The following is a 20,236-nucleotide window of genomic DNA, read 5'->3' as shown; positions in this document are numbered from 1 at the left end:
GCATGTAATAGCCTCCCTTTCAAAACACTCTAAAAATCAGATTCCCTTAATGTCTTTACTGTGAACTGCAATTAGTGATTTATCATCTGGCTTCCCCAGCAAACTCTAAGCTCTTTGAGGGCAGGTATGATGTCCTTGATTCTAATCTCTTGAACTGCAAATGTTACTTTGTGGGGGGAAAAGGGTTCTTTGTAGATGTGATTCAGTTAAGGATCTTGAGATGCGAAGATTATCCTGGATTATCCAGATGAGCCCTAAATGCAATTACAAGCATCCTTCTAAGAGAGAAGTAGGGGGAGACTTGACTACAGGCAGAAGAGAAGAAAGCCACAAGACCACAGAGGTAGAGATTGGAATGATGCAGACACAAGCCAGAGAACACCAGGAGCCACCAGAAGTTGGAAGGTTTTAGATTCTCCCCGCTGCAGACTCCAGAGGGACCAAAGCCCTGCCAAACCTTGATTTCAGCCCAGCGATACTGATTTCTTTTTTCTTTCTTTTTTATTTTTTTGGAATTGGAGTCTCTCTCTGTCACCCAGGCTGAAGTATAGCGATGCGACCTCGGTTCACTGCAAACTCCACCCCCCAGGTTCAAGATATTCTTGTGCCCCAGCCTCCCGAGTAGCTGGGATTGCAGGCCCGTGCCATCATGCCCTGCTAATTTTTGTACTTTTAGTAGAGATAGGCTTTTGCCATGTTGGCCAGGCTGGTCTCGAACTCCTGACCTCAAATGATTCACCCACCTTGGCCTCCCAAAGTGCTGGGATTAGAAGGCGTGAGCCACCACGCCTGGCCCTGGTATTACTGATTTTGGATTTTTGGACCCCAAAATTGTGAGAGAATAAACTTCTGTTGTTTTAAGTCACCAAGTTTATGATAATTCATTACAGTGACCACAGAAAACCAATACAAACACTGATATACATCTTTTCCCATAATAATTGTTTTGGTGTTTTAGCGTTAATTCCTTTGGATAGATTCCTAAAAGTGGAGTTGTGAATCAAAGTGTATGACCCTTATTTTAGGTATAATGAAGATTACTAAATAAGTTTCATAAAACAATTTCTATAAACACCAATAATGTGAGAGTGTTTCTATTCACCACACCATCTTCATCACTAAATATTTTCATTAATTTGAATGTATGCTATTTTGATATGCAAAAATAGTTTTTCAATATTGTTTTAATTTATATTTCTTTGCTTGCTAATGAAAATAAATATTTTCCCATGTTTACTTATTAGCCTTATTTCTTTTGTACATGTGCAAAGTTTTTTTTTTTAGAGAGATTTGTATGTATTTCTCCTAGAGCAACGATATCACGCTTTTGTTTCTTAAATTTGCTTAAAACGCTTTATCTTACTCTATTGTTTGCCAGTTTATTTAGGTTGGATTTAGGTTTCTGCCTTTTTAAAGGGGCTGTGCAAAACTTTCATCTATACAAATAAGACAAAGTACTGATCCTTTCCTTGGTGCTCCTTTTGTTTCTAAACTTAGAAAGCCCCCCACTCCCCTTCCAGAAGAACACTATAAAGAGTAAATTCTAGTTTCTTTTAGATTATTTGTGGCTTGACTTTATATTTAACCCTTTTCTATCTGAAATGTACTTTTGTTGTGTATAGGGCAAGCTGAAAAACAAATGGATTGTTTTCATAAAGCAACAATACCAATTGTTGCACCATTTATTGAATAATCAATTTTTTCTCCACTGCTTTATAACACTTTTTTCATTATGTATTAAATTCTCATATACAATGGTATCTGTCTCTATATATTGTGTTTCTCTAATCCAGTTGCCTATGATAATGTAAGTATTATATAGTTTTCAATACTATATTTTAAAATTTGTTTCCAAATATGGTAAGCTTGCCTCATCACCATTTATATTACTTTTTTGAAGTGTCTCTTTGTGTTTTTAATACTTCAGTAAGTTTGCAAAGGCGTTTAAAATTTTGTATGCTTTTATAGCAAATTTATCTAGTTCCCTCCACAACAGAAGGTATAGTGGCAGATCTATGATAAGCACTTATAAATTGTAGTGATTATTGCTAAATAATAACTTTTAAAAACACATTTTTTGTCTAGTTGATTTCTGAGCTATGTGATTTTTCATTTTACCAATTATGAAACAACCAAGTCCAGGAATTTTAGCCAATCATCTTTTTTGTTATTGGTTTTCAAGTTTAATTATAGGTTCAGAGAGCACATGTGCAGGTTTGTTACAAAGGCATACTGCAGAATACCGAGGTTTGGAGTACGAATGAATCTGTCTCCCAAGTAGTGAGGATAGTACATAATAGTTTGTTTTTGAGCCCTTCTCTCACTCCTTCCTTTCCCTCTCTTGTATTCCCCAGCATCTATTATTCTCATCTTTATGTCCCTGTGTACTCGAGGTTTAGCTCCCTTTATTTGTTTATTTATTTATATATTTATTTATTTATTTATTTATTGAGATAGAGTCTCTCTCTGCTGCCCAGGATGGAGAGCAGTGGCACGATCTTGGCTCACTATAACCTCCACCTCCCGGGTTCAAGTGATTCTCCTGCCTCAGTCTCCCAAGTAACTGGAACTACAAGTGTGTGCCATCACACTTGGCTAATTTTTGTATTTTTAGTAGAGATAGGGTTTCACGATGCTTGCCAAGCTGGTTTCGAACTCCTGAACTCAGGTGATCCACCCCCCTCGCCCTCCCAAAGTGCTGGGATTACAGGCGTGAGCCTCCATGCCCAGCTAGCTTTCATTTATAAGTGAGAACATGCAATATTTGGTTTTCTGTTTCTGCGTTAGTTTGCTTAGGACAATGGCCTCCAGCATCCATGTTGCTGCAAAGGACAAGATTTTATTCTTTTTTATGACTGTATAGTATAACCCCACTAAAAGACAGGCAACGGACATGAACAGACACTTCTCAAAAGAAGACATACAAGCAGCCAAATATAAAATGATTCTAGGTTTCTTACTATCCTCCTTTTTTTTTAATCACACATTTATCTCCTTTATATGCTGTAAATAATTCGATAAAGCAATATAACATTGCCAATTTCTTCTTGCATACCCTCATCATTTCTTGCTTTTATTGTGACCAATATTATTAGTCAATTTATATAGTTCCCGGTTCAGTCAACATTTTTCGCATGTTTATATGAAAAAATGCTCATCATCACTAATCATCAGGGAAATATACATCAAAACCACAATCAGATACCAGCTCATAACAGTTATGAAGACCTTTGTTTAAAAAAGTCCAAAACATCTAAAAACAGCAGATGCTAGTGAGGCTATAGATAAAGGGAAATTCTTATACAGTGTGTGTGAGAATTTAAATTAGTCCAGCCACTGTTGGAAGCAGTTTGGAGATTTCCCAAAGAGCTAAGAGTTGAACTACCATTCAATCCAGCAATCCCATTACTGGATATATACCCAAAGGAAAATAAGTCATTCTACCAAAAGACACATGAACCCATTTGTTCATCACAGCGCTATTCTCAGTAGCAGAGACATGGAATCAACCCAGGTGCCCATCAGTTCTGAAATGGATAAAGAAAATATGGTGCATATACACCAGGAATACTACACAGCCAGTCTTCTTTTGGTGAATAAAAGCTTTGCTAAAACTCAACCCCCACCAACACACACACACACACACACACACACACACACACATTTCTAAGTGGTATCTGTTTTAAAAGACCTTAAAACATATGATTAAGAGAATGATTATTCCCATAGTAAGCTGAATAGACACAGTCTTTTACAGGACTCTTCTTCAAGTCTTTAAAACTGCTGAGCTATACTTGACTCGTAAGCCCTAAAACCGCACGTGCTCTTCAGCAAAAACTAGGTCAACAGTGAAATTTAACTAGTGTGAGAAACCATCACTTCCTTATATTATTAGACACCTTGTTGTATCTTTCAAAATACAACTGCACAACAATGCTTATTAGAATTCATTGATCTACTTGCCTCCTTTTTATCCCTTGCCATGCACGAACAAAGCTAATCCTTAGGGATCACCTATGTATTCATTTAAATGTGATTTATTCTACATCTATTTGTGTCTTCTATGAGCTAAGTGCTGGGAATACAAAAATTAATAAGACACTGACCCTGCCATTAAGAACCTCAGATATATATTGCAAGGGAAGTAGACAAATAAACAACTGCAATGGGACCCCGAGATAATGACTCGCTTCCTTCAAATGGGGTTAGCAAAGTTTTTATCTTAAGAGTAAGGCAGAGTAGAAACCACAGGAATCCCTCCCCCAACCCTGTTTTTCTTACTTTAAAATAGCAACTGGTATCTCCTGTAATGACAACACAACCAGATGAAAATTGCAACAATATACTATGGGAGATGTTGATGGAGATGGTATTTAAACTGCACCCTAAAGAATAAGATGGAAAAAGGATGGAGGGCATTTCAGGAAAAGGTAACATGAGGGTGTGAGAAACATAAAATGTTCTGGGAAAAAAAACGACTCCAGCATAGCAAAAGTGTAGAATTTCAGCTGTATACAAATGTAGAAAAGATAAGATACAGAGCAGGGAATCAAGTCTGGAAAAATAAAACGGAGATAGAGTATAAAACTTAAATGCATTTGGTCTCTATGTTATTGTCAATGTCATATCAGGTTCTAAAGAAGTAGAATAAGACAATTCACCAACCCAGTCCTTGTAGCTCTCGTTGCTACCATTTCATTAAAACTATACTTGTCAAGATCAAACATAGTCTCCATGTTGCACATTAGTGTTTTTAAAACATAATGTTGGTGACTATATAGAAAGCTGATTGGAGAGGGTTAAGACTTGTGGTAGTAGTACGAGTTGGGAGATTGCTGCCACAATTAAAGCAAGAAATGATGAGGGTATAAAAGAAGAAATAGGCAGTGTTATATTGCTCTATTGAATTATTTACAACATAGAAAGGGAGAAATCTGTGATTTGTAATAAGCAGAGCACAGTGAGAAATCTAGGATCATTTTCTAGTTCCTAGTTTGCTCAACTGCATGAGAAAGATGAGCAATTGGGGGAATCACATAATAATTTCCACGGTAGACTGTGTTGAATTTGAGTTGATTCTGGGTCATTCAGGAAGGGGGTTCAAGGTAGAAGTATGGGTCTGATACATGTAAGAATAAGGGCTAGAGATATGGATTTCAATATCTTCTGAATTCGCCCATATTAATCTTACATTCTACTTCTGTTCTCATGGAAACTTACATTTTAATCTGTATGTTCAAAGGGAAGATCACTCTACTTGATTTGTTATCACCAGCCAATATTATCAGTCAATTTACTTAAATCATTCATAAAATGTAACTAGTACTGAATCTGAATTTAGTGAAAAAGTTGAGAGCTGGTTGTAGTCAGAGAAGAGATCTATGTGAAAACCACAAGGACATTATTAGCTCCTAGGAATATTCCTAAAATGGTAAAATCATGTGTTTACATATTTGTGAGTTAGCTCTCATCATGATCTTTGAAAAGACAAATAAAATCTAAAATAAGAAGTGTTATAGTGTTTATCAACCTACTCCAATATGGCTTCCATATTCCATGGAAACTATTTTTGTAAAGTTCATCAACAATCTTTGTGTTGAAAATTCAGTGGGCACTTTTCTGTCCTCATCTTAAGCAACTTCTCTCACCTTTCCACATAGAAAGGTACTTCTTTTTCTTGACACACTCTTCTTGCATGGCTTTGGCTTCGTTTCCTCCTGTCTCACTGACTATTTCTTTTCAGTCACCATCACCATCTCCTTCTCCAATACTTGACCTCTAAATGTTCCAGAGCTTCTCTTCTCTTTTTTTATACACTTTCCCCCAAGTCATTCCTGTGCCTTCATATACTTTCTATTTTTTGTGACATCCAAATTTATATTTAAAAGGTCCAGGAACCAGACATATATATCCAACTGCTTATTTGATATCTCCATTTGGATGTTTCATAGGTATCTCAGATTTAACAAATCCAGGACAGATCTTTTGCTGCTTCTCCATCTGTACCTCCCAGAACTGTTCTTTTCCTGGTGTTCCCAATCATGGTAAAGGACATTCAGTTTCACAAGCCAGAAACATACAAGTCAACCCTGATCCTTTCCTTACCCACATTCACAATCCTTCTGCCTTCAGTCCATCAGTCAGTTCTACCTCCAAAATATACTTAGGATACTCTCCACTGTCTCTATCTCCTCTGCCATTACCCTAGTTTGAGCCACCATCATCTCTCACCTGGACTAATCCATTCCATGTCTGACTGATCTCTCTGCTTCTTATGCGTCCCTCTCCAATCTACTCTTCATCCAGCAGTCAAGTACTCTTTTAAAAGTATATGTAGATTTATATAACTTCCTATGTAAGAAAAAAAAATCATTTACTTCCCAGAGCATTTGGAATATAACCCAAAACTCTGCAAGGCCCCACAAAACCTTTTCTCTTAGCCTATTCAACCCCTTGCTCCCTGGGATGCAGCCACACTGGCCTCTCTATAATTCCTAGACCCGGCCAGACTTGTTCCCTTTTCTAAGAACACTCTTTCCTTATTCTTTGCATAGTTGCTTCTTCATCTTCTGTTTGGATAGTAAATGTTCCTTAGAGAAATATCCCTTGGCCACCTTATCTAAAGAAGCCTGACCCCTTACACATACCTCATTCTCTACCACAGAATTATCTTTATTTATTTTACAGCACTTTACAACACAAATTATAATCATTGTGTTTATATTTTGGGGTATTTATTTATTCTCCATCTCCTTCACTGGAATACAAGCTCCAAAAGGAACATGGCCATGTCTGATGTTCCATTGCTATGTTTCCAGGGCCTGGTGCATGGTGGCACCGAATAAAATGCTGGGAGGAAGGAAGAAAAGAACGAGATGCAGGTAGGAAGGGAGAGCAAGAGGGAGAGAGGCAGGAAAGAAAGGAGAGACAGGCTGTAGGTAACCAGAAACTAAAGGTTTTATTTTCAGGGAAACTTCAGAGGATATTACATAAGGAAAGTAGCTTCAGTTTTTGCAGTTCTTAAACACTGTGTCAGAAGAACTTCCGTAAGCAAACATTTGGAATTTGCCTTGTGACATCAACATTCACACAACCGAGAGAATTAAAGCTGGTAATTAAGGCTGGCAATCAGGGTTTTTCAGCTCTTATGGATTTAATAACTCTTAATTTGCAAATGCTTGTACCAGAAAGACTGCATCTTCAAAAAAATCAAAAACATGAAAACACAACTAATAAACAAGCACCCATGTTTGATTAAATATCAGAGGAAGAATGAAAACCTGAAGAAAACATTCAGATGATTTTATCTGTCCTAATAAAACATAAGGAAGAGAATGTCTGAAGGATGTTTTGGAGCATGCTTGGCAGAACTGTGGTTATGCCAAATGTCACCTTCTTCCACCAAGTTTCAAAGAAGTATCTTTCTTGTTCTAAGCTAGCCTCTCCACCTGGGTTCCTGAATCCATTTCCTCCCATATCCTCAAATACTTTGCTTCAAATGTTATTTCTTCTTTCTCCTGTATTTCAACATCTTGCCCTCTCCATAGGCTCCTTCTCAAAAGTGTAAACAAGCTCAGTTTCCTATTTCAAAATACACACTCATTGGCTTTTAATTCTCCACTAGCTATCTCCATCTCTTCTCAGCAAGCTCCTCCAAAGACTAGTCTTTCTTCCATTATTGCCTCTTCAGTGAACTGCCGTCAAGATTCTGCTCTTACTACTCTTGTGATACTGCTCTGGTAAAAGCCATCTTTGGCATCCTAATTTACCACTCTCTTTTTATTCAGAATCTTGGCTTCTCTGCATCAACTGACCATACTGTTATCTCTCTGCTTGGAATAATTCTTCCTTTGCTTAACAGAGAATGACTCTCTTCAGTCCCATGCTATTAATATTGCCACTCCTTCTACTTGCCAGATTCCCCTCCTCCCTAGTCCTTTAATGTTGGTAATTGCCAGGGATACTGTCTTTATTTCCAATATTAACATTCTCCGATGTTATCTTATCCATTTCTACATCTTCGGTTAATGCCTACATATCAGTATCACTCAAATTCATGCCCCTAGGTCAGACCTCTCCTGTAATCTCAAAGTACCTATATTACTGCCTGGATTAAACACAGACGTTTCAAACCCATCTCCAATCTCTACTCTATGTTTGCTCCTCTTCTGAACTTTCCTCATCTGAGTGAATGGCCCACTATCTACCCAGTTATCTCAGCTGAGAATCTGGGTATCATCTTAGACTCCTCCCTCTTCTTCATTGCAACTTACAACCAAGTCCTATTAACGCTGCCTTTTCAAAATCATTTTTCCAATTGATCTCCTTGTTTTCAACCTTGTGGCTATTGCCTCATTCAGTCTCATAGAAATCAGACTCTCAGGCTCTCTCCGCCTCCAGTCTAACATTCTTTTTATCCATCCACCATGTTGTAAGAGTTTTTTTTTTTTTTCTCAAATTGCAGTTTTTTTCTCTGTGCCCCAATTCTTATATTTTTGTGTCTGTTCATCTGCATTCTTTGGCCTGGAGTGTCTCAGTCCTTATTTACTCAGACATTTACTCACTTTCCAGGCACATTTCAAGAATAACCTTTTCTGTGGAGGTTTCTTAACCCTCCCAAACCCATAAAATCAATGAGTCATCCTTTAATCCCATGACATTCAGTACTGACATGCATCATGCCATCCTAACAGTGTACTGCATCTAAAGATAATTCTACTATATTCTAAGTTCTGTTTGCTCTATTTTAGGGTTTCTTGATGTCAGGAATTGAAACTTACTTATCTTTCTCCTCCCAGCACAAACATAGTGTGCAGCACATATTTGACAATAATGTTACTTGCTGAATGAGTGAATAGCCCTTACATTGTCAAAAGAATAAAAACACTATCATGAAAGACAGTCCTCTTGTCTAAAAATAATAATAGAGCACATTAAAAATTAACTACATCAACACTCATCTCTACATCAAAATCTGGTTCTGCCTTCAAACTGAAATCCTAACTATAACAATAATGAAATATTAAATGTTCATTGAATAATATTTTCCAAGGCACATAGAAAGCATGGGTTTTCATGATTGCCTGGAGATTTGCTGTACAATCTAGTAAGGCCTTTCCATTAACCTCAGCTCCTCTGCTCCTGCCCCACATAGAAGCAGTGCGCCTCTGCAGACTTCCGAATGTTTCTTCCGGCTACTGTTACACACCTGTGGATCCTGAGCCCTCTATATGCTACTGATGCTTAAGAGTGCAGAGGTCAAAGAACAGGAACTGTGTTATTTTACATCTACACTCTGTACTTTAAACGATATCCTTGGTCTGGGGCCAAGCACATGCTGGGCTCCTACTGAAGATGTTATCCAACACTCCTGACCTTGCCTTACTTAACTTTCTCTTCCTTCCTGAATTATCTGACTACCTGGATCTGACCCATTTTTAAAAATCGAACCTTTAGTTCCTTCTCATCATTAGTTCCTGGAGGACATGGAACACATCCTAGAAGCAATGGGAGACAGTACCTAGGTAAGAGGAAATTCACTAAAATTTGGTGAGAATAATAAGAACAGAGCCAGAACTGGGGTACCCAGTACCAGAGGTCAGAGATCAAGATTTACAAGGAGCTATTTGTTGATGCAGTCCAGTCTCAGATCTGGTTCCTTGAAATAAAAGATTACCTGATCCAAGGAGGTATATGCTGAGTAGAGCTTCAGAAGTAGAGATGGGAGAGCAGACTTGTTAGAATCAGAGGCAAGACATATCAAGATCTGGCCTAGCCCCCAAGAACAGGCAGTGGTGGAGTCACAACAATAACCCAGCTGTCAGACTCCAAAACTCTGTGCTTATGGACCGAGCACCCTGAACCTTCAAGAGTGTCAGTAAAGATTAGAGCTAAGGTGCATTAAACACCTGGCTCAGTGCCTGGCACATAGGATGTGGTTACTGTTCATGCTACTATTATTATCTTACACTTGACCCTACAAAGTCATCAGCTACGTTTTTCTTTCCGGATATATTTTCACTGGTTCAACATTTCACCACTTGGAGAAGCTTTGTGTACTCTTCAAACTCAACAACTCCATTATGCTCACCTTCCTCAATAATTTTTTTAAAGATATTGGTGGATTACTGTTATGACTTTTTTCCTAGGGAATTTCTTCCACTATGAATATTTCTCTGTGCAGATAATTACTTGGTGTACTTACCCTTTCTCCAATATACTTAAATAATAGGACTGTGATTTTGAAATATGGTCCTCTTTCTACTGTGACTCAATTTTGTTTTGTTTCAATGATAAGCCCCTGCACTCTCTTTAGATACACATTCTCAGTTTCCTTACGAGGCTTCTTTTCCTCCACTTGACCTTTAACTCTTAGAATTTCAATACACTCTGAAGAGTTGGGGTATAATAATATCTCATCAGAGGTCTTAAATGATATTATTTCTCCAATCACTAAATATCCAGAATGAACCGATTCCAACACCTTTCCTACTAACATGCCAATGCAGTAGTAGCTAAGCTTTGTTTCCTATAAATGTACAACAAAAATCACTCGTAAAATGTATGTTATTAGTGTATGTGAAAAAGAGGTGCATTTATAGGAGGAATAATCTTACTAAAAATTAATGTCCTGGGATAAGAAGCACATAAGTTAATAAAACATCTTTTGTGTAAGTATAACAACATTATTTTGTTTTGTTTTTGAGACAGGGTCTCACTCGGTTGCTCAGGCTGGAATACAGTGATGCTATCACGGCGCACTGTAGCCTCAATCTCCTGGGCTCAGGCAATCCTCCTGCCTCAGTCTCCCAAGTAGCTACAACTACAGACATGTGCCATCATGCCCAGCTAATGTTTTAATTTTTTGTAGAGACAGTATCTCTCTATGGTGCCCAGGATGGTCTCAAACTCCTTGCCTCAAGTGATCCTCTGACTTGAGCCTCCCAAGGTGTTGGTAAAGTGTGAGCCACCATGCCTGGCTAACAGAACTTTAAAAGATATTTTTAAACACACTACTTAAAAGATATTTTAAAAGACACCAAGTTTGGAAAAGATCAACAGGAGGAATTTTGTTCATTTTTGTCATGTTTGTATTTTGAGTTCTAAATAATTGACTCCACACAGAAATTGAAGGATCAGAGATTTTAAAATACACTCCAGGCAGGGCAAGATGGTGGACTTGAAGCAGCTAATGTGCACCACTGTCATGGAGAGGAAAAAAAAGGGCTAGTGATCACTGACTCCGCAGGCCGATCATCTAAGAAACCACATGGATTCATTGAGGCAGCCAGGGGACATGGAGAGCAGAGAGGAATGAAACTGGGCACCAGTCTGTCTGGGCTCAATGTGGAGCCAGGTGAACCTCTCCAACATGGGAAAGAGTGAGTGAGTGACAGCCCCCAGGGAGATTCATTCTCTCCACAGGAACTATGCAAGACTGGGAATGGAAGAATTCCCCTGATCCCTCATACACCATCCTACCATGCTTCTAGACTGATGCAGAAAGCCACCTGGACACTTTACAGGGGCACCTCTCAAGTTCAAGGGGACCTGTACAAGCCTTGGGTCCCTTAGCAGATCAGCACTGTCACCATGGCCCCAACAGAGGCTTTAGTTACAGTGCCTGGGAATGGTAAGTTTGCTCCATACCCCCTTGCTGGATGGGGCTTGGTGCCAGCTCCTTGGCCCAGGAGTCCCACCTTGTCCCAAATTCAGCTGGCCCCTGCACCCACCCCCACCACTGGTACAAACAATGCCTGCTAGAGCTTCTGGCCCAGAGGTATTGCTTCTGTGGCAATTCAACCAGTGGACGCAGCCTCCTGTTATCCCAAGAAGCATCTGGATGGCAGGGCAGGTGTCCCCACTGACCCCCACTACTGGTAGCCAGGAAAGCCATGCCTGCTAGAGCAGGAGTCCCCACGCCCGGGCCACTGACCAGTACTGCATGGCCTGTTAGGAACCAGGCCATACAGCATGAGGTGAGCAGTAGGTGAGCGAGCAAAGTTTCATCTGTATTTACAGCCAATCCCCATTACTTGCATTACTGCCTGAGCTCTGCCTCCTGTCTCCTGGATAAAAAGGCAGCATTAGAGTCTCATAGGAGCACAACCCTATTGTGAACTGCGCATGTGAGGGATCTAGGCTGTGTTATCCTTATGAGAATCAAATGCCTGATGATCTGTCACTGTCTCCCATCATCCCCAGAAGGGACCATCTAGTTGCAGGAAAACAAGCTCAGGGTTCCCCCGATTCTAAATTATGGTGAGTGTTACAATTATTTCATTGTATGTCACAACATAATAATAATAGAAACAAAGTGCACAATAAATGTAATGTGCTTTAAGCATCCTGTAACCATGCTCTGCCCTCCCCACTCCAATCTGTGGAAAACTTATCTTCCATGAAACTGGTCCCTGGTGCCAAAAAGGTTGGGGACTGCTGTGCTAGAGCTTCCAGATCAGTGGTCCTACTTCTGCTGAGGGGCATATCCTCCTGTTGCCCTGGAAACACCCAGGTGGCAGGGTGGGCAACTGCACCTCCCCGCCTCTCATAACCAGATGGGCCACACCCAGAGAGCTTCCAACCCAGTGGTCCTGCTTCCACCTGAATTCTGCAGGCAGGTGCAACCCCAGGTTTCCCCAGGAAGCACAAGGACAGCAGATTAGGGCTGACCTGGCCAGTGTACAGCTTGTCTGCCAACTATAGCTCCTGCCTGAGGGAGCCCCACGGACCAGAACACTCAACAAAAGAAATGCAGGCATGGATATAGTATACAGACTCCTCCAAGACCCAAGAGCTGACTAGAATTGAAGTCAGTCAATTGAACCCATCTTATACAATAATCAAGCCAAAAGGCATCAGAGAAGAAAAAAGAAAAAAAAAATCATCCAAAGAAGAGCAACTGCAAAGACTGAAGGAACCCCATGCAAATGAGACAGAACCAGCGCAAGACATCTGGCAACTCAAAAGGCCAGAATGCCTTCTCTCCTCCAAATGACTGTACTAGTTATTCAGCAAAGGTTCTTACCCAGGCTGAAATGGCTGAAATGACAGAACTGGAATTCAGAATATGGACAAGAACAAAAATCATCGAGATTCAGGAGAATGTTGAAACCCAATCCAAGGAAGCCAAGAATCAAAATAAAATAATATGAGTTGATAGATGAAATAGCCATTATAAAAGAGAACCAAACTGATCTGATAGAGCTGAAATATACACGATGAAAATTGCATAATGCAACTGCAAGTATTAACAGTAGAATAGACCAAACTGAGGAAAGAATATCCAAGCTCAAAGACCAGCTCTCTGAAATAAATCAGACAAAAATAAAGAAGAAAGAATGAAGAAAGCTTCCAAGAAATATGGGATTATGTAAAGAGGCCAAATCTATGACTCTTTGGTGTCCATGAAAGAGACAGGGAGAAAGCACGTAACTTGGAAAACATATATTAGGATGTTGTCCATGAGAACTTCCCCAACCTCACTAGAGAGGCCAACATTCAAATCCAGGAAATGCAGAGAATCCCTGTGAGATACTACACAAAAAAACCATCCCCAAGATACATATAATCAGACTATCCAAGGTTGAAATGAAAGAGAAAAATGTTAAAGCCAGCTAGAGAGAAGGGGCAGGTCACCTACAAAGAGAACCCCCCTCAGGCTAATAGCAGTTTTTCAACAGAAACCCTAAAAGCTAGAATAGATTTGGAGTCTGTATTCAGCATTCTTAAAGGAAAAAGTTTCCAAACAAGAATTTCATACCCAGCCAAACTAAGATTAAGAAGTGAAGCAGAAATAAGATCCTTTTCAGACAAACAAATACTGAAGGAATTTATTACCATCAGACCTATCTTACAAGAAGTCCTGAAAGGAGTGATAAATATGGACAGGAAATACCATTATCAGCCACTACAAAAGCACACTTAAGCCCACAGATGAGTGACACTATAAGGAACCACACAAACAAGTCTGCATGATAGCCACACAATGAAAAGATCAAATCTGCACATATCAATACTAACCTTGAATGCAAACAGGCTAAATGCCCCAATTAAAAGACACAGAGTGGCAAGCTAGATAAAGAACCAATACCCAATAGTATGCTATCTTCAAAAGACTCATCTCACATGCAGTGGCATCCCTAGGCTCAAAACATAGGGATGGAGAAAATCTACCAAGCAAAGGGAAAACAGAAAAAAGCAGGGGTTGCAATCCTTATTCCAGACAAAATGAACTTTAAACCAACAAAGATCATAAAGGACAAGAAAGGGCATGGTAAAGGGTTCAATTCAACAAGAAGATCTAACTGTCCTAACCATTTATGCACCCAACACAGGAGCACCCAGATTCGTAAAGCAAGTTCTTAAGAGACCTACAAAGACACTTAGATTGTCACAGAATAATAGTGGGAGATTTCAACATCCCACTGACAGTATTAGATTATTGAGGCAGAAAATTAACAAAGATATTCAGGACCTGAGCTCAGCACTTGACCAAATGGACTTAATAGACATCTACAGAACTCCCCACCCCAAAACAACAGAATATATATTCTTCTCGTCACATTGCAGTACTCCAAAATTGACCACATGATTCAAAATTTAAAAAATACTCAGAAAATTCCAAAAAACCCAAAATCATACCAACCACACTCTTGGACCACAGCACAATAAAAATAGAAATCAAGACTAGGAAAATCACTCAAAACCATATAATTGCATGAAAAATAAATGACCTGTTGCTCCTGAACGACTTTTGGGTAACAATAAAATTGAGGCAGAAATCAAGAAATTATTTGAACAAAGATATGATATACCAGGATCTCTGGGATACAGCTAAGGCAGTAAGAGGGAAGTCTATAGCACTAAATGTCCACATCCAAAAGTTAGAAAGATCTCAAATTAATAACCTAATATCACAACTAAAAGAACTAGAGAACTAAGAGCAAACCAATCCCAAACTGGCAGAAGGCAAGCGATAACCAAAATCAGAGCTGAACTGAATGAAATTGAGGCATGAAAAACAACACACACAAAAAATCAGTGAATCCAGGACTTGGTTCTTTGAAAACATTAAAACGATAGATAGACTGCTAGCTAGACTAATAAAGAAAAGAAGAGAGAGAAGATGCAAACAAACACAATTAGAAATTATAAAGGGGACATTACCACTGACCTCACAGAAATTTTAAAAAAAACCATTAGAGACTATTTATGAACACCTCTATGAACACAAACTAGAAAATTCAGAAGAAATGGATAAATTCCTGGATGCATATGCTCTCCCAAGACTGAACTAGGAAGAAATTGAATCCCTGAACAGACCATAATGGAACATTTGGAATGCAATGAATTCCAAAATTGAGTCCATATTAAAAAGCCTACCAACCAAAAAACAGCTCAGGACCAGACGAATTCAAAGCCTAATTCTACCAGATGTATAAGGAAGAACTGATGTCATTTCAATTGAAACTATTCCAAAAAATTGAGGAGGAAGGATTCCTCCCCAACTCACTCTATGAGGCCAGTATTATCCTGATACCAAAACCTGGCAGAAACACAACAAAAAAGGAAAATTTAAGGCCAATATTGCCTTGATGAACATAGATGCAAAAATCCTCAACAAAATACTAGCAAATCAAATCCAACAGCACATAAAAAGCTAATCCACCATAATCAAGTAGGCTTTATCCCTGGGATGTAAAATTGGTTCAACATACACAAATCAATAAATGTAATTCATCACATAAACAAAACTAAAAACAAAAACCACATGACAATCTAAATAAATGTGAAAAGGCTTTCAATAAAATTCAACATTCCTTCATGTAAAAAAAAAATCCTCAGTAAACTAGACACTGAAGAAACATACTTCAAAATAATAAGACCCATCCATGACAAACCCAGAGCCAACATCATAATCAATGGGCAAAAGCTGGAATCATTCCCCATTTAAAACTAGCACAAGACAAGGTTGCCCTTTCTCACCACTCCTATTCATCACAGTATTGGACATCCTGGCCAGAGGAATCAGGCAAGAGGAAACAAAACAAAAAGAATCCTATTTCCAATTGCCACAAAAAGAATAAAATACCCAGGAATATAGCTAACCAGAGAGGTGAAAGAGCTGTACAGCAAGAATTACAAAACTCTACTCAAAGAAATCAGAAATGACACTTGTAACAAATAGTAAAACAGTTCATTTTCATGGATACGAATAATCAATATTGTTAAAATGGCCATACTGCCTGCCCAAAGCAATTTACAAATTTGATGCTTTTTCTATCAAACTACTGATGACATTCTTCACAGAATTAGAAAAATAAAAGTATTTAAAAATTTATATGGAGCCAAAAAAGAGCCCAAATAGCCAAGGCAATCCTAAGCAAAAAGAACAAAGCTGGAGGCATCATATTACCCAACTTCAAACTATACTATAGGGCTATAGTAATTAAAACAGCATGATACAGGTACAAAAACAGACACATAGACCAACTGAACATAATAGAGAGCCCAGAAATAAGGCTGCACACCCATGACCATCTGATCTTTGACAAAAAATAAAAACAAGCAATGGAGAAAGGATTCAATAAACGGTGCTAGAATGAGTGGGTAGCCATATACAGAAGATTGAAACTGGACTCATACCTTACACCACATACAAAATTCAACTCAAGATGGACTAAAGACCTAAATGTAAAACCTAAAACTGTAAGAACCCTGGAGGATAACCTAGGAAACACCATTCTTAACACAGGAATTGGCAAAAATTTCATAATGAAGACACCAAAACCAATTGTAACAAAAGCAACAACTGACAAATGGGATCTAATTAAACTAAAGAGCTTCTGCAAAGCTCTTTAGTTTCAAGAAGGAAACTATCAACAGAGTAAACAAACAATATACAGAGTGAGAGAAAATATTTGCAATCTACACATCTGACAAAGATCTAATATCCAGACTATATAAGGAACTCAAACAAATTTACAACAAAAACCGAAAAACCTCATTAAAAAGTGGGCAAAGGGCCAAGTGCAGGGGCTCATGCCTGTAATCCCAGCACTTTGGGAGGCTGGAGGCTGAGGCAGGCAGATCACCTGAGCTCAGGAGTTCAAGGCCAGCCTGGGCAACATGGTAAAACCCTGTCTCGACAAAAAATAAAAAAATTAGCTGGGCACAGTGGCATGAGCCTGTAGTTCCAGCTACTTGGGAGGCTGAGGAAGGAAAATCTCTTAAGCCAGGGAGGCAGAGGTTGCAGTAAACCATGATTGTGCCACTACACTGCAGCCTGTATGACAGAGCCAGACCCTGTCTCAAAAAGAAAAAAAAAAAGGAGGGGGGGCAAAGAGTATGAACAGACACATTTCAAGAAAGACATACAAGCAGAAACAAGCATATTTTAAAATGCTCAATATCATTAATCATTAGAGAAATGCAAATAAAAACCACAACGAGATATCATCTCATACCAGTCAGGTGGCTATTACTAAAAAGTCAAAAGATAATAGATGCTGGTGAGGCTGCAAAGAAAAGGGAATGCTTATACATGCTGGTGGGATTGTAAATTAGCTCAGCTATTGTGGAAAGCAATGTCGCAATTCTTTGAAGAACTTAAAACAGAAATACCATTCAACCGATCAATCCCATTATTGGGTATATACCCAAAGGAATATAAATTATTCTACCATAAAGACACATACATGTGTATGTTCATTGCAGCACTATTCACAATAGCAAAGACACAGAACCAATATAAAGCCCATCAACAGTAGACTGAAAAAAGAAAATGTGGTACATATACACTACAAATGCTGTGTAGCCATAAAGAAAGAACAAGATCATGTCCTTTGCAGCAACATGGATGGAGCTGAAGGCCATTATCCTAAGCAAAAAACACAGGAACAGAAAACCAAGTATCACATGTTCTTATTGATAGGTGAGAACATATGGATGCTAGGAGGGGAACAACAAGCACTGGAGCCTACTTGAGGGTGGAAGGTGGAAGGAGGGAGAAGATCAGAAAAAATACCTATTGAGTACTATACTTATTACTCATTTGACAAAATTATCTGTACACCAGACTTACATGACATGCAGTTTATCTATGTATTAATCTGTTCTCACACAGCTATAAGGACATACCCAAGACTGGGTAATTTATAAAGGAAAGAGATTTAATGGGCTCACAGTTCCACGTGACTGGGGAAGCCTTACAATCGTAGCGGAAGGTGAAGGAGGAGCAAACGCACGTCTTACATGGCAGGAGGCAAGAGACCATGTGCAGGGGAACTGCCCTTTATAAAACCATCAAATCTCATGAGACTTATTCACCATCATGAGGACAGCATGGGAAAAACCCATCCCCATGATTCAATTACCTCCCACCAGGCACCTCCCACAATATGTGGGAATTATGGGAGCTACAATTCAAGATGAAATTTAGGTGGAAACACAGCCAAACCACATCATTCTGTCCCTGGCCCCTCCCAAATCTCATGCCCTCACATTTCAAAACCATCCCTTCCCAACAGTTCCCCAAAGTCTTAACTCATTTCAGCATTAACTCAAAAGTCCACAGTCCAAAGTTTCATCTGAGACAAGGCAGGTCCCTCCTGCCTATGAGCCTGTGAAATCAAAAGCAAGTTAGTTACTTCCTAGATACGACGGGGGTACAGGCATTGGGTAAACACACCCATTCCAAATGGGAGAAATTGGCCAAAATGAAGGGGCTACAGGCCCCATGCAAGTTCAAAATCCAGTGGGGCAGTCAAATCTTAAAGCTCCAAAATGATCTCCTTTGACATCATGTCTCACATCCAGGTCATGCTGATGCAAGAGGTGGGTTCCCATGGTCTTGGGCAGCTCTGCCCCTGTGGCTTTGCAGGGTATAGCCCCCCTTCAGGCTGCTTTCACACACTAGCACTGAGCGTCTGCAGCTTTACTAGGCACATGGTGCAAGCTACCAATATGGGATCTGGAGGACAGTGACCACCTTCTCACAGCTCCACAAGGTGGTGCCCCAGTGGGGACTCTGTGTGGGGGCTCTGACCCCATATTTCCTTCTGCCCTAGCATAGGTTCTCTATGAGGGCTCCACTCCTGCAGCAAACTTCTGCCTGGAAATCCAGGTGTTTCCATACATCCTCTGAATTCTGGGGAAAGGTTCCCAAACCTCAATTCGTTTCTTCTCTGCACCTGCAGGACCAAACCATGTGGAAGCTGCCAAGGCTTGGGGCTTGTACTGTCTGAAGCCATGGCCCAAGCTGTCCCTTGGGCCCCTCTGTCACAGCTGGAGCAGCTGGGACGCAGGGCACCAAGTCCTAAGACTGCACACATCAGCAGGGGGGCCTAGACCCAGCCCAGGAAACCATTTTTCCCTCCTAGGCATCTGGGACTGTGATGGGAGGGGCTGCCATGAAGGTCTATAACATACCCTGGAGACATTTTCCCCATTGTCTTGATGACAAATGTTCTGCTCCTCATTACTTATACAAATTTCTGCAGCTGGCTTGAATTTCTCCCCAGAAGATAGGGTTTTCTTTTCTATCACATCATCAGGCTGCAAATTTTCCAAATTTTTATGCTCTGCTTCCTCTTTAACACTTCGCTGCTTAAGAGATTCCTTCTGCCAGATACCCCAAATCATCTCTCTCAAGTTCAAGATTCCACAGATCTCTAGGATAGGGGCAAAATGTTGCCAGTCTCTTTGCATAGCAAGAGTGACCTTTACTCCAGTTCCCAACAAGTTCCTCATCTTCATCTGAGACCATCTCAGTCTGGACTTTATTGTCCATATCACTATCAGCATTTTGGTCAAAGTCATTCAACAAGTCTCTAGGAAGTGCCAAATGTTCCCACATCTTCCCATCATCTTCTGAGCCCTCCAAACTGTTCTGACTTCTGCCTGTTACCCAGGTCCAAAGTCACTTCCACATTTTCATGTATCTTTACAGCAGCGCCCCACTCTCTGCAGTACCAATTTACTGAATTAGTCCATTTTCATACTGCTGTGAAGAAACACCTGAGACTTGGTAATTTACAAAGAAAAAGAGGTTTAATGAAATCACAGTTCCACATGGCTGTGGAGGCCTTACAATCAAGGTGGAAGGTGAAGGAGAAGCAAAGGCACATCTTACATGGCAGCAGGCAAGAGACCATGTGCAGGGAAACTGCCCTTTATAAAACCATCAGATCTCATAATACTTACTATCATGAGAACAGCATGGGAAAAACCTGCC

Source organism: Theropithecus gelada, chromosome 8, assembly GCF_003255815.1.
Source record: "Theropithecus gelada isolate Dixy chromosome 8, Tgel_1.0, whole genome shotgun sequence".
Lineage (NCBI taxonomy): Eukaryota > Metazoa > Chordata > Mammalia > Primates > Cercopithecidae > Theropithecus > Theropithecus gelada.
This window is presented reverse-complemented; position numbering follows the sequence as displayed.